The sequence below is a fragment of the Coccinella septempunctata genome, chromosome 8 (genome assembly GCF_907165205.1).
Source record: "Coccinella septempunctata chromosome 8, icCocSept1.1, whole genome shotgun sequence".
Classification (NCBI taxonomy): Eukaryota; Metazoa; Arthropoda; class Insecta; order Coleoptera; family Coccinellidae; genus Coccinella; species Coccinella septempunctata.
In genome coordinates, this window is record NC_058196.1 from 782,108 (window position 1) to 798,970 (window position 16,863).

The window sequence follows — 16,863 nt, forward strand, 5'->3', positions numbered from 1 at the left end:
GTAGCGTTTGTGCATTAACTTCATATTTGGCTGCAGATTTTCGTAAGGAGAGTTTGTTTTTCAAAATTTCATTGACAGCTTTTGACATTGCCTGTTCATCCACCTCTCCACTCCTAGTTCCCTTTTTCTTGTAATTCCTGACCATATTTTTCTATAAAACAAAATGATGATCACTATACATTTCCAAAAACTAAAATAAAAAAGTGGGGCACATTCATACAGTATGAATGTACCCCGCTTACTGCTGTATGAACCTACCCCATCACAGGAAAATGAAATGAAAATAAAAAAAATAAAAAACTGACCCTATGTATCGTTAATCTCATATCAATTCGCAAATTTGACCCTATTATCTTTCAAATGAAATAGCACTGAATAATCTAAATAACAGCTTCTATCGTTAAAAAGATGTTCAAAGTGAGGTTATAGAATTACTTACGCGAATCCGAATCACTTTCCGTGTCACCTCGTCGACCATTTCACACCAACTGCTGTCAAACTCAGTGAGCCAACACACACATAAATAAGCTACGCATACACGTATAAGTCGTTCAATTGATGTGCGCCTAACAACAGACATCTCTAGTGTATGAAAGTGCCCCTTGCATGAATCTGCCCCACTTTCCCCTACTGGATTGATAACGGAAAATTGAAATACCCAATGATCGGACACAATAAAGTTTTCATTTATTTCTATAATTCTGAATAGAAGAGTGTCCGTCCACTGGCTAGAACAATCTGAAAAACTCATACTATTTGTTGATGAAGAGAAACAGGAATATCATCTATTGTGAAGATAGGCAGAGATGCATATTTACACAACGTTATTTACCAGTGATCGGATACTTGTCCCACTACTAGATATTCGGCAAAAGTGATGATCCAGTATCCGACCTCCCTTTATTCAATGAAAACAGGTATATTTATTTATTTTTCGAGAACTGTTATCATCTGTAGACTATTTTCAAGGAATATGCAGCTAAAATTAATATTTCAAAGTATAACTAACTATATGAACTCACCTTATAAATATTCAGTTCTGATATTTTTCTGGATCAACACTACTTGGGTACACAACATCCCGCCTTTCAACAGTCGTTTTGTTTTGAATAATAAAGGTTATGTTCCTCAAAATGTTCGCATCTGCGCATATGACAACGACAAGTACTGGCATCTATTCAAATAATGCATAAGTCTCGCGGTTATGTTAATATTTGTGTATAATAGACATTTGTCCGACAACTGGTAATGTCCGGCTTACTGGCGAAGTCACCCTATCTGAAGGATGTGCATTTACGAATTCCGGACTATGAAAATGCGTCAGTTCAATAGAGGTGTCCGCTCAAAGGAGGTGTCCGTTAGTAGAGGCTTCACTGTATTTGATTCTGTCATTCAGCTGATCAAGAGTAAAATATATTTTTTCAATCAAATTATTTATGAGTGCCATATCATACCTGTGTATACCTTCAAATACATCGTGCATAATATCGCAAGCTAAATTATTATATACATGGTAGTTCTTAACATCATTCCAAATGCAATATTCTTTGATACCTGTTTATTCATTGAAATGAGTGTCATAATCTTTTAGAGAGAGAGACTCTTCAATTTCTTTGCATTGTTTCATTATATCTGTCTTGACATCAGTACGAAAACGACAGAAATTCGTACTTGAAAAACTTTCATTGAATCCGAGAATTGCATGCATAACCAAATTATCACCTACAAAAACCGATAGTGCAAATTTGATGGTTTTTTGAGAATTTTCAATAGTGATAACGATGCCTTCGTCAATTAAAAAATTGAGTTCTGCAATAAGAACTCTGAATATTTTTTCATTTCCAAATCTTACTCTATCTATCTCTATCTATATCTATCTATAGGTTGAAAAAGGAATATGATACTTTATTGAAAAATGAGAAAACTAGACAATATAACGATAGGATTAATAGATCAGATTGTAAAATTAAAACTATGTGGGCAATTTGTAAAGAAATTACTGGAAAGAATTCAAATCAGAATAGTATTATACATGAAAATCCACCAAAATTTGTCAATGAATTTAATCAGTACCTTGTTGATGTTGTACAAAGTTTGACAAATACTCAGAAAAATAAGACCTTTGAATGCCTAATTCCAGAATGTGATGAATCCTTATTTCTTAAACCAGTCAGTTCAACTGAATTGGTTGAATTGTCTAACCATTTGAAGAATAAGTATTGTTGTGGTTACGATGGTATACCCTTGAAATTGGTGAAGAATTCTGTAAAGACAATATCAGATGTGCTTTGTTATATAATTAATAATTCCATGAGGTACTCTATTTGTCCTGATCAGTTGAAATTTGCATTGATAAAACCATTGTTCAAGAAAGGGGATCCACTCGACTTAAGTAACTATAGACCAAATAGTTTGTTACCCGCATTCTCCAAAATTTTTGAATTAGTTATGATCACTAGGCTATTAAGTTTCATGAATGAAAATACTTTATTCTCAAAATTTCAACATGGATATCTAAAGGGCAGATCTACCAACACTGCTATTTTTCAATTTGTGAATGCAGTTTTACATTGTTTGGAGAATAAGAATTTTGCATTGGGGCTCTTTCTTGATTTAAGCAAAGCTTTTGATTGTGTTGACCGTGAGCTTCTTCTTCAGAAGCTGGATAAGTGTGGAATAAGGGGAAAAGCAAATAATTGGATCAGATCCTTTTTGTCCTGTAGGAAGCAGCAAGTTGTTTTCACAGGCTTGAGTGATGATGTAAAATCAGATATTCGAAATGTTGAATTTGGAGTTGGTCAGGGTACTATAGCTGGTCCTATTTTATTTTTAGTTTATATTAACGATCTACCACAGGCAATAGATGAGTACTTAAATGTAAATTATGTTGATGACACGAATATTTTAATTGAGGGGGGTGATTTGAATCAGATTGTTTGCAGAACAAGAGATGCATTCTTTAAGCTGCAGGATTGGTTTGCTATGAATAAATTGGTAATAAATGAGACCAAAACCAATCTGGTACTCTTTCATACTAGACAGGCTCCGAATGCTTCCCTTGATAGCATTACTCTGGAGGACAACAGTGTTCCACTTTCATCAGAAACCAAATTTCTGGGTGTTCATATTGATGAATTCCTCAATTGGAAAACTCATATAGATAAGGTCTGTCTGAAGTTGTCCAGTATTGGCTATGGAATAAAGATTCTGTCCAATCACTTGGATGAGAATATTGTGAAAATAATGTATCATGCTAATTTCGAATCAGTTTTGAGGTATGGAATTATTTTCTGGGGTCGTAATGTGAAAATTAATTCAATATTTGTTATTCAGAAAAGAACTTTCAGATGTATGTACAGATTATATTTTAGAGAATCTTGTAGAGGAAAGTTTCGTCAAAAGAATTTATTTACCATTTATGGTTTATATATTTATGAGTGCTTAGTTTTTGTTTTCATTAATAAAGATATTTTTGAATTCAATAGGGAACGTAATTATAATACAAGAAATCTAGATCTTCTTTTTCCACAACACAGATTAACTATGACAGAGAAGGGTCCATACTATATGTGTATTAAACTGTTCAATAAACTGCCTGACAACGTTAAGAGATGTAATCATGTAGGAACTTTTAAGAACTTGATAAGAAAAATGCTGGTTCGATTGGAACCATATAATTTAGATGAATATTTCAATTCCATTAGTCTGCATTTGTAGAAATTAGATTTTTTTTGACGTCATTTCATTTCTTATATTAACATCTTTGTAAGATTTGAAATAAAGAAGATATTCCCGGAACTTCGATCATATTAATCTATGTTTGCATTAAGTTCTTTTATAATCTATAATACAATCAATAGCAGAAAATTTAATATTGAAAGATTTTTTTAACAAATTTTCTTGCAAAAATCTGAAAATAATTATGAATATTGGAAATTTATTCAAATTGATTGATTGAGGTGAATATATATACCTATAGTTATTCTCCTTACAAGTGCGGAAGATGACTTTCCCGCAAGCGACTACCGCTGAACGAACGATGCCAAGACAGGTTCGGACAAGCAGTTACGTGTAGGAAAGACTTTACGCATGGGTTGAGAGTATTATTTTCTCTCCATTTTTCTTCGCCCATTTCATCAGTTTCTAGAGTATCATCACTGCGGGAAAAATCACCTCTCGCCAATTCCTGGACAATTTAGCTTTCTCGCACTAGTCCAGGGAAATGGACGTCGAAGGAAAATAAGTGCGAGAAAGTAGGTAAAAACGCAGTAGAGCAAACAAAAAGCTTTTCAGAAAAATCGAAAAATCCGTAGTCAAAACAAGGTTTTATAAAATGGAATGAAGGATTTCTTAAAGTAGTTTTCCGAATGAAATTTGAGGGGCGAAGCAAATATAAATCCCGAACAAATGAAGAAGGATTGGAAGGCCGAATCAATAAATCTCTAAGAAATTTGAAATCTTTGTAGCTCTGGTCTTTCAGTAATGGCACTTATTGTTGGACAAATATGTTAATACTCACTAACTCACTTCATTCCTTCAAGGGCCATTTGACCACGTATAAGATAGATGATGTTAGGCTTGTAGAGGTTTCCTCAGATGATTATAATATCGCAGTTCCTATTCGTTACGTTACTCTAAATTAAGAATCCTCGAAGAAGAGTAGAACTCTGCCTGAAGATTGTTCGGGATTGGAATTTTTCAAGGAGGTCATCTCGAATAATTTTCCCTCGATATATGAGGAGGAGAATCATTTACGATGTAAATTATACCTTGAAAAAATCTCGAAGTTGGGCATGATATGGAGTGACTCTGTCGAGTTGTCCAGCTCGAGGAACCTGTGCTAAGTTGGGGAGTGCCAAGAAACCGAAAACTTGACAGCCATCCCACAACCCCTAAACAACCAGTAAATTCATTAACTCGGTGTCTTTTTCTAGCAGACACCACTTTTTTTGCTGTTTCTGCTGAACAAATATTGAAAAATGAACTTTCAATGATACAACTGTGGAATTAGCTATAATACTTCAATTGAACTTTGAAGGTAATACATTTTTGAAACACAGAAAAAAAATACAGGAATAAAAAAAAAGTTCAATAAAAATAACATTAATTGAAAATATAAAACGAGATTATCTATAATAATTATAATTATGCACTTGAAAGATTTCTATAAAACTCGCCATGAAGGGGGTTTATCAAATACTGTATCATATCTGAATGATCTTTCTTCTTTTCTTTCGAAATTGGTAAAAATTCAGTGTAGAGAGGTGGTAGATCTTGATAATGAAAATTATTTTCATCTCCGGAAAAACACGAAATGATTGCCAGGGTTTGAATATATTATGAGAATCTCTGCTATACACCGTTACTGGGTCATCTGCACTGATCTTCAACCAGACGTACTGTGTAATTTTCATGTTTATTTTAATTTTTCTTGGCACAATCACGTCGATGTCCTTGAAATCGTCCTGTTGCATTTCGAATGTTTTAAAAGGTTTGCCTTTATTTGCACTTGTAAATACAGATATCCAATCAGAGGGAACTAATGATATCGAGGTCTTTTTCGCCCTTTCAATGAGGGCAAAGTCGCGGTCACAAGGCAAAAAACTGTGTCCTGTAATAAGAAACTTCTGGTGTATTTCAGAGAAGTATCTCAATGACATCAAATAACGATAAACCTTGATAATATTCCAGTTATTATTCTGACCGGTACAGCGGTCAGACCAAACAATTAATTTTCTTTCTTCTCCCTTAGCTAAAGGCTCATATGTCGAGATGACATATTTCAATATGCACGAGCCGATTTCTTTGGAACCTCGCTTGGCTACACATTCATGCCATAAAAACATATTGGCCTGATCTATAGACATATTGTGTATACATAAATTGAAGGAGGAATACTGACGTTGATAGAAAATATCAACGTATGTGTTAATTGAGGGGTGAATAAAACTTGCTGCAAATCAATACATAGAGTTATAAAATTGCTATTTTTCCAGTGTTCTGCGAGAGTTTGATAGGCCTGGTCAGCTTTTGTATGGTGGATAAGACTTTCTTCTTCAATTTTTTGCCGCTCTATTTCGCTAGAAGCAAGAACCATTCGAGCGAAGTTTTTATCGAATTCCTTACATGTATCTGACCTAGGTTTTCCGAACCTCAGGTTAGGAAATTGCTTCTTGAAAATCTTGCGGTAGAGGGTATAGTTTGCTGGATTTTCAGGATATTTAATTCGAAAAAGTTCGTACATTTTTGATATGTTCAACGCAGGGGACAAACAAAGTTTCGACGAAACCTTTCTGTTATAATGACTCGCTTCGGTCGGAAAAGAAGAGTAAGAGTAAGTTTATTCATGTTAGCATACAAAAAGTATATACATTCGTCAAAATTATAATCATGTTAAAATCAACACAACAAGCAAATATCTACCTAAAAAACAATTTTAGAAAAATCTAAAACGCTGAAAAATCACATTTGAGGAAATCATTTATGTCATACATTGCCTGTTTCACTAAGAACAACTTTATTTTATTTTTAAAACAATTAAGGGTAAGCCCTCTCAAGTGTGACGGTAAAACATTGAAAAATTTAGGCGACAAATAATCGGGTGCACCCTGTGACTTCGTCAACCTGCAAAATGGGACACAGTAATCTCCCCTATTCCTAGTAGAATAAGAATGGTCCCCACCACGGAAACCCCACATACAAGACCTACCACGGGCATACATTAACAACTCCAGCACCAATATTGATGGAAGTGTCAGTATATGCAATTTTCTAAAATAATCCCTACAATTCTCTCGATAGCCTATGTTGGCTATAATACGTATTGCTCTTCTCTGCAGTCTGAATATTCTCCCAAAACCACTACAGCGGCCCAATACAAGTATCCCATAACGTAAATGGGACTCACATAACGAGAAGTAAGCCGACCTAAGCACCTCAACTGATACGAAGGAAGATAACTGTCTCAAAACAAAAATGTTCCTTGCCAGCTTTGCACACAAATAATCTATATGAGCCCACCAAGTGAGTCTTGTATCTAGTTGTAGACCTAAAAATTTCACACTTCTCACCTCGGTCCTCTTCAAGGAGAAAACAAACTCTTCAGTTTTCTCTTTATTGACAGAGAGTCCATTACCCGAGAACCACTTCAAGGCATCCGCCCTCATACCAGCAAATAGTTCTCTCACCATATTCATATCATTACATGAAACAGAAATTTTCGTATCGTCGGCAAATAAAACATTATGCACCAAGTTCATAAAATCTGGAAAGTCATTTATAAAAATCAAAAATGAAATAGGTCCCAATATCGAACCTTGTGGTACGCCAATAGTGTTTTTCGTTTTTTGTGACCACTTATTATTTACGAATACTGTTTGTAACCGATCAGTCAAAAATGATTGAACCAACCTACAACTACTCTCACACAAACCATATCTCCGCAGCTTAGCCAATAATGCTGCATGAGGTACACAGTCGAACGCCTTAGTTAAATCTAAAAACAGCGACAAGGTACACTCTCCTGATTCAAAACACTCTAAAACAAACTGGTATATACTCAATATAGCATCGGTTGTCGATTTTTTCTTTCTGCAGCCAAATTGCGAAGATGAAAAAAGGTGATTTCTCTCAAAATACTCTACAATCTGGATACACATAACCTTTTCCAGGATTTTAGAAAAGACCGGCAGCACAGAAATAGGTCTATAATTATCCGGAGCAGACTTATCCCCCCCCTTGAAAAATGGTATTATTTTAGCTATTTTCAGGCAATCCGGGAAGACATTCTCTCGAATACAGCCATTGATTAGTTTGGTCAATGTATAGATAATTGTATTTATATTCCTCTTTATCAAGTCAACAGACAAATCATAGAAATCTCTAGAAGTGCTACTCTTCAATGAGCTCACAATATCTCTTACCTCGATAAAAGATTCTTTCAACGAATTGACGTCTTAACGTCAATATTACCTTTATCGACACTCCCAGCAATTCTGTGTGGAACAGAGTGAAAATACTCACTCAATGTCTCAACATCAACCTGAATATCAGACTGCCCCCTCGTAACTCCGCGTCTCTGGTCGATCATGGTCCACATAGTTCGAACTTTGTTGTTAGATTTCGCTATAATTTGATCATTGTGTTTAATCTTAGCATTTCTTATCTCCATTTTATACCTCGTTTTCAACCTCCTCTTATGAAGTTTTAGACGCTCAGTGCCGTATCTGTCATACAAACCCGATACAAGATTTAGGTCATCCCGTAGAGCTCTCAATCTATCATTGTACCAGCCCTCACTGATACCTACCCTTAATTTTTCTCTGGTGATAGCCTTAAGAGGAAAACATCTCTCGTATGCATCAAGGAAAACATCATGAAAATGTTTGAAATTTTCATTCACCGACTGATCAGCAGTTCCATGAACGTTGAAATCGATATTCTCCAGGAAGCCATAAAACTCATTGAAAGCTCTTCCAGTACGCGGTCGGAAAACCCGAACCGACCTATCTCTAGACTCACCAGGGATCCTCATCGTTAACCTCTGCGCTCTATGATCAGAGAAACTCACTTCATGTACCCTAGCACGACAATCTGAACAGCCAAAATTCAAAAAAATATTGTCCAGGCAGTTTTTACCTCTTGTAGGTTCAAAAACGGTTCGCCGAAACCCATAGGATGACAGTAAGTCACAGAATGCATCCGAGTAATAATCTGAAATATTAAAATTTACATTAAAATCACCACAAATAATGAATTTCTCACACAAATTTATTTTAACAAGAATAGACTCCACTATAGTCAAAAATTTATGAAAATCCCCTTTAGGAGATCTATATATGGATATCACAGTCACACTAAAAGAAGATAATCTCAAACTGGCAATCTCACAATGAGTCTCAACAGACAATGTATCTATTTCAGGACAAACAGAAAACAAATTATTTCTACAAAAAATGGCAACACCTCCACGGCTCCTCGATTCTCTACCAAAAGAGTTTGCGGTTATCCAGCCAGACAGTGACAACCTGTCACATAAGGAAGATTTAACAAAATGTTCAGTAACACACAAAATATCCGTGCTACCGACTTCGTCAAGAAATAACTCCAGTAGGTTCAACTTATCACCAATTCCCTGTACATTCAAATGCACCAACGAAAAACATGCAGTACCTTCAGAAATCATAATAGAAGCAATATGCTTCTATTGTATTGAACTGTGTTTTGGGGTGTACTTAAGTCCTTACTTTGTCTGTTATCTGAAATTGATTTTTCATTTTTACAGAGTGGATACTGTTTTGGAATTGTTTCTGTTTGTATCCCTGTATTTTCTAAATAAATAAATAAATACATCTTTTGATATCTACATCAGTGGCATGTGGCCGGTTCAAATGCAAGTCTCTTTGGTCCGTCGGTGCTAACTCGCCATTTTTCATTTTTTCTTGCAGAATTTGCAACCTTCTTGGAGTTATTGATAGGGAGTTGCACAAGGTTTTTTGACAGACAGGCTTTCCATCCAAATTATAATCAAATCCAGCTAGTTTTTTGGATGTCGAATCAGTTTTTCCAGGCCGTCGCCTTTTCGGTTCTCTAATATTAATGAACAGTAGTAGGAGAGTTTGCTCGTTGTGAGTCATCATATAAAACTGTTTGTATAACTTTAGTACATATAACAATGTAAGTTCTCTACATCCTTGTTTACTACACGTCGCCGTACAACCCCTTGGGTATGAAGGAGGTATTTTTTCGCGCAAAGTACTACCTGTTCGCCGATTAACATAACTTTTTCCACTGTCTTTTAGGGACTTGCGTTTTTTGTCATTCCACTCAGACATCCTCAACGGCCTCTTTCTATTATTCACACTGGCAAAATCACTTGCAGATACTTGCATTATGCAAAACTATAGCCATATTTTGGCGATTAAGCGTCTTAATCGATGTCTTAAAGCGTCTCTAAGCGTGACGTCATTAATTTTGTTGTCGCAAAAAAAGAATATCGCTGATGGTTGAGTCATCTGTCGTTGTCATTAGACAACTAATCGAATTGTGAATTTTTCAATTTCTGTTCTTAGGCTATTATTTGAAAAATATTTATTTATTCTAAATGACAATGCAGAAACTGCATTATTGGCAATAAAAGCACTCTTCCTTAGTAGGAATTCAAATCAAATTCGATATAAACAACATATTCTCTCTTCTTCTTTATATTACCTCTTTCCGCTTAAGACGACACAGGCCAGAGACAAGATGACTCTATGACACAGGCGCTCTCCACAGACCGCCGGGTTCCGCTTAAAGCGTCTTAAAGACTGACGTCATGACTTATTCGCTCGAATAGCACCGCTTAAAGACGCTTCACGCGTCTTAATCGCGAAAATATGGCTCATATTGCTTATGTTTGTGAAAGCGAAACTGAAGTCACAGAATGGGAAAACTGTCAGATCAGGAGCAAACATAAAATCTCTAGTCACAGACAAGCCTAAGGGGAGTAAATAGTCCATAGACAAGCCATTTCACATACAACGTTATTCCTTAAATCTTGTGGTGATAAAATCGTTTCCTCTAACGATAAAATTTGATTGATGGCTAAATTTTTTGCGGAATCTCATACTATGGATCACAAGGAACGTTATTCTTAAAAAAAATGCGATTATGAAAAAACGCACATCCAACGTTGCTCCAGCCACCCATTTAATTGGAAAGATGGATTTTTCATGCCCAAAAATACTCCATAATGAACCATTTACTACATTTCGCCAAGTTTTATCGGATTTGAATGAATTCTCTAGGTCAGTTTGATAATAAGATATTTTTTTGAAAACTCCAGGAATCTCAAAGAAATTTTTTAATGTCTCTCTCATCGGAACAAAATACGCCCGAGAATATTTCAGTTGCATAGAAATCTCTTTATTTTTACTACTCTTTCATCCAAAATTCCGACATTTATTTCACGGGGATGAACGAGTTTTTTTGATGATTCAAAATATTTGAATCGTTTGTATTCTGTATCGATCTCAGCGAAGGGATGTTCAAGTATGTACAAAATTTCGTCTAAATATTTTTTTTCTTTAGGTTTATCTTTATCAACGAATAAATTATCACTTAGTTCTTTGATGATCTTGACGATACCTGAAGATAAGTAGTCCGTAAAGACATCGAAAATGAGCTGAATCGATGATCTTGTCAAATTCAGTTTTCCATAAAATTGCGAAATTAATTTATTAATGGACTCCGAATACAATTTTTTAAATATTATGAAATGATTTTTCTCAGCTGACGACTTGAAGTTGTCATTCTGGGCATTGTTATAAGTCAAGTTGAGATTAACGTCATTTTTGTGATCTCTGGTATAATCAGAATTTTTTTCTTCAACAATCACTTCATCCGACTCTGGATATTGATTATGTTTCTTTATGAAATGTCTCCTGAAAACACTTTTCAAGTGGAAACTTCTACCACAATTTTCAACCGGACATTTAAAATTATTCGATATTCCATAGAAATATTCAATGTGTATATTATATTTGACGAATGTGTTGAATTGTTTTTCCCAATATTGGCATTTGATCATAATAGAATATATAAAAGCGATCTTTCTCAGGTACAATAATAATGAGCGACTAAATTACCTAATCACAGGAAAGTAAGGTAAAATCACCATTGATTGACACATTAAGGAAAAATTTTATATTATTCCAGCATAATTTTGAAACGGTGCTAGTTCTTCGAACTTGAATTATCAAAATAGGTGTGTTAAATAATCGGAAATCGAATTCATGGATTGAAAATTGAATCATTTCAGCATCAGAAGTTCAAACAAAAAAAATTGAAAATAATTTCTAGTATCCAATTATTGACATCAGCGATTGGACGTTTCACCAATAATTGACATATCAGGTACCTAATAATTGACATTTCATTCATAATTAATTCAATTTGAAAAATAGAGTCGGTATCTATTCTCCGTCTGTTATTTCAAACTCTGTATGTGAAGGAAATTTATGCTAGATTAGATATTTGTTGGAAATTATAAATATTTGAAAAGGGTTTCGGCATAAGGTTAGAACACCCAGTAATTGACATGAAAGTATCCACTAATAGACAAACCCACTTTATTTCGTTTAAGGTATACATTTCAGTTGTCTAACAGAATAAAAGAAAAGTAATAAAAGGAAATCAAAATTGATTCTTTAAACTGTATTACAAAAAAGGAGTATAATCATTAAGTAAGCATATAACTTTTTTTCTTGATTCATTTAACCATCAACATTCAGTTCTTCGGAAAATTCATATTTAAGTCTATCTCGAATGGAGAACATTTTTGGGAATGGTAAGATTTTTATTATCTGTGAGGAATCAATTATACTCACATCTGTTGCATTTAAAATGAATACATTGCTCATTGATGCATACTTTTTCATTCCCACAATCTCAATTTCTTTAGATGGGAGAATTTCTTGCATCACACAAACAAATTTTAATGATCTTTTTTTTCCAGGAAAGGAAGCTACAATAAAATCTCCTTCTTTATAGAATGGAGTGTGAGCAGAGTCTACCTGCTCAAGTCGTCCATTATTATCGGAATTCAGTTCATTATTATCATTATTATTAATATCCTGATGTACCAGGCTAATATCCTCATCGAACACATTAATATCTTCCGTACTGCTTCCAGAAGGTACCCATTCTTCTTCTGACGTAGTTTCCAAATCATCGATTTTCCGTTTCCGAATATTTGCTGATTTCTTTCCTGCAGAAATGCTGATTTTCTCGATGTTTTTTTTGAGTTTCATAAGCTTTCTCTTTTCTCTTTCTTCAAGTCGTTTGGCCTTTTGATATTCTAATTCTTTTTTCTGTTTTTCCTTGTTTTCGTGATATTGTTGCCAACATTTGGACGTTGTTACAGAGGGCACTTTTTCTTTTCTTATGACTTTCTTCTTCATAGGTTTCGGACCAGGCCAAAAGAGTGCTTTTTTGAAAGGAGTTGGTACATTTGAAATGGGTGAATCATTTTCTTCAGCTGGGGCTTCGAAGTTCTGATTTACTACTGTTTTTGGGGGTGTTGTCGAGTTAATGATTTCTTTTTCTAATATCTCCTCCTGGCTAACTATTTCTGTTTCGTGCATTTCTTGTAGTTCCTCAGTGTTTCCCAGTCTTTTCTCCGCAAATCGTTTTTACGGCCGAGAATAGTTTTATACATTCGAAAAAGTGACTGATCACTCACTTCACCACTCCATTCAGAGCATTTAACAAACTTGTCTCTTTTTTCCTTATCTATATACTTTTCAAGAAATTGCAATCCTCTGCTTATTTCATTCAGTTCTGTACTATGCTTTTTTTGTAGTTTTTCATCCTTCTTCTCTTGCTCTTCTACAGCGGTTGGATCCCATGGAAATAGACCACATTTCCTGAATCCATTTTTGAGCATACTATTGTCTTTAATTAATCTTTCTCTGAGAACTTCTTCCAGTAAAGGACAGAAGTGATTTTTTTTCAAGATTGGAGTGTGAAAATTTGTTAATCTCCACTGCTGTACTTTATCTCTCCATCCAGCTTTCAGAGTCCGAAATACTGAGACGTCCATAGGTTGAATTCTATGAGTTGAGTTTGGAAAGAGCGCGATGAGAATGATTCCATTCTTTTCACAAAATTGGCTGACATGTAAAGTCAAATGGGAAGAGTATCCATCTATGAAAAGAATAACTGGAAGCTTGATGGCTTCGGTGATTAACCATGGGTGAAACACATTAGCGATAAATTCGTAAAATGTTTCACCAGTCATCTATCCATTTTCCGACTTCCCTATTCCCCAAGATTCTGGAACACTTAGAGCTAATTCCTTAGGTATCCTTTCGTACTAGAATATTACCATCGGAGGTGGTAAATCACCATTAGCGTTTCCGGAGATCAGAACAGTTAAACATTCTTTTTCGTCACTGTTCACAATTTTATAGATGTTTTTCTCCCCACGTGCAGCTAAAACCTTGTCTCCTTTAGGATTAAGGAAAAACGCTGATTCATCAGCATTAAACAGACGTGTAGGATCATTTAGTATATCTAAATACTCATTTTCAGTGAGGTATTTATGGATTTCTTCAAACCAGTTTTTTAATTGTGTGTTGGAAACTGATGACCTAGTAATTGTTAAATTTTGAGATGTTCGTTCACTTATTGTTGGATTTCTCTTCAAAAAGGAATTGTACCATTTTTTTCCTGGTCTATTATTCTTGAAAGGAGTTTTTCTTTTCAGTGTAACTATAATGTGTTGAACACTGTTCAGTAATTGTTCTTTTCCAATAGGAAAACCTACTTTCGCCATCGATAGTATCCATTTTACCAGAAGAGATTCCTCCTCAGCAGAAAGATAGGAATCTCTGCCCATTTTGCGATGTATTGGTGTTTTACCCTTTACTTTGTACATGAGGGTTATTCTAGGAACGCTATGTTTTCTAGCAGAAGTTGCTACGGCTAACCCTCTTTTAACGTCGGAAATGGCTGCTGCCATTTGTTCCTCTGTGTATTTGAAGAAATTCTTTTTTGATGACATCTTCAAAGCAGTCTGAAATGGAACCAATAGTTGACACTTCGGTACCCAATATTTGACATGGATGTCAACCTTTGGTTCGGTATGTGAAAATTCAATGTTACAAATAGCAGTCGGCTTAGGATCTCAAAGTGATAATTTCACATTGAATTATCAGATGAACACGTGTTGATCCAATAATTGACATAAGTGTCGATTATTGGGGAAATAAAGAAATTCTGAACCATTTATTGACATCTCCATTTTGTTTATTAAATTGAAGGAATATGATAACTAATGAATGCAGAAGAGTTCATGTATTAACAACATAAAATGAATTCAAGAGAACAATTGGAAACTGAACAATATCAACTTAGTTATTCAAAATAATCTATTCTCACCTGCTTAACCACTCACTTAATTCTCACTAGGAATAACAATGCGATGTGCTCATGCGCGGTTTGCATCAGCCATGACACTTCTTTTTATCATTGACTACCCAGTTAGTTTCACTTGCAGAATCTAGATGGCATGAAGCATCTATTGGTGGATTACGGAACTCCATAAGCGTTACAGTTTTCTTATTTTGAACTATTCTATATTCTATATAGTTATGTCAACTAGTGGGGCGGTGTCAATAATTGGTGCTTTTACCTTAATTTCAAATTGGTATGTAGAGACGGGGTTATCTTATCATTCCGAGTCAATCGCTTGACAGGAGAAGACGTGCTACAGTGCTCCTAGTGCTATAAAAGAGAAAGCGGACGAGAAAGTCACAGTGCCGTAAAAGTGAAAGCGGAGGTGAAAGTGCCCACTAACCAAGCTACGGAATATTTGATTCCGTCTGTGAAGTTGTGTAGGTTCTATATTTGTTATCGGAATTTTAATTCGTTAAAATTTTCAAAGTTGGTGTTCATCCTAAGTGTCCAGAGAATTTTCTCGTTGGTACTGCAGAAAACATCAGGTGAGCTTATTTTTCGTATCTTTCTTTCTGATTTTTCTCATAGCGTAGAGAATTTTTGATGAGCCGTTTTGTTTTTATGCATGAGATACATTTTTCTTTTGTCTTAAAAAATTTTATTTCCAATTTCTTTGAGTAGCGAAGTAATTATTAATTAGATTCTAAAATGTCTGACCATTCGGACTGCGAGTCCGTAATGGAAGAAGACGCGCCAGAAATCGCTAATGTCGTGTCCGAACACGATATTTTGAGAGAGGAGAACGCAAGTTTGAAAGCGAGGGTGAATGAGTTAGATAGATGCGTATCTAGCTTAGTTGCTGAGATTAAAAATCTCAGGGAGAGGCTCGAGTTGCAGGAGGGAAATAAGGAAAGTCCTTACTCCAAAGCACTCAAGAAGAACATTATTTTGAAAAATGTCCAAGAAGTGAACTTACCGGTTCAAAAACAGAAGATGGAGGTGGTCAAAACCCCTCAAACCAAAATTTCCCCACCCGCCAAAAGAGTGAGAAAGGATAGCTCCTCGTCAAATGAAGAGGCAAACAAGAAAAGAGTCTTGGAAACCCCAGCCCAAGAGAAAACCACTCCAGTGGAGAGAAAAGAAAAAATCCCCCCAGTTACCCTGAGGGGTACGTCCGAATGGACGTCAATTTCCAACGCGTTAATGCGAAACGGAATAAATTACAGCAGAGCGACTACTGTGAAGGACGGAATTAGGGTCGTTCCACAAACCGCGGAAGACCACAGAAGAATGACGGACTTCCTTCATAAAATAAATAGGGAGTTTTACACTCTTCAACGGGAGGAAGAAAAGAAAATCTATGCGGTAGTGAGATATCTACCGCTGGATGCAGATATCCCGACGATCCTTGACGACCTCAAGGATCAAGGGATCGTCGATGCTGAGGTCATAAGAATGACCTCAAATATAACTAAGAGGCCGATGCCCTTATTGCTGGTTAAAACCCAGAATAAGGGTATCTTCGAGGTGAGAAGGCTCTACAACATGAACTGTGTTGTTGAACCTAAGAGAAGGACGACCGGGCCTGGACAATGTTACCGCTGTCAGCGATATGGACATGCCCAAAGTAAGTGCACTTTTCCATGGAGGTGCGTGAAATGCTCCGGTAATCACAGCTCCAAGGAGTGTACGCTCAACAGGGAGAACGAGGAGCGAAATGCCTCTTGTGTTCTCTGTGGAGAGCAAGGACATCCAGCCAGCTACAAGGGATGTAGCGAATGGAAATTGGTCACTAAAAAGACCAAGAGATCGCCAAGATCGAACCAGACCAGCTCGAGGCCAACACAAAATACACCGAGGCCATCCCCAAACTCTTCGGAAGTGAAGAAACCCCAGGAAACTGCAACCGAAGCAGTCAAAGAG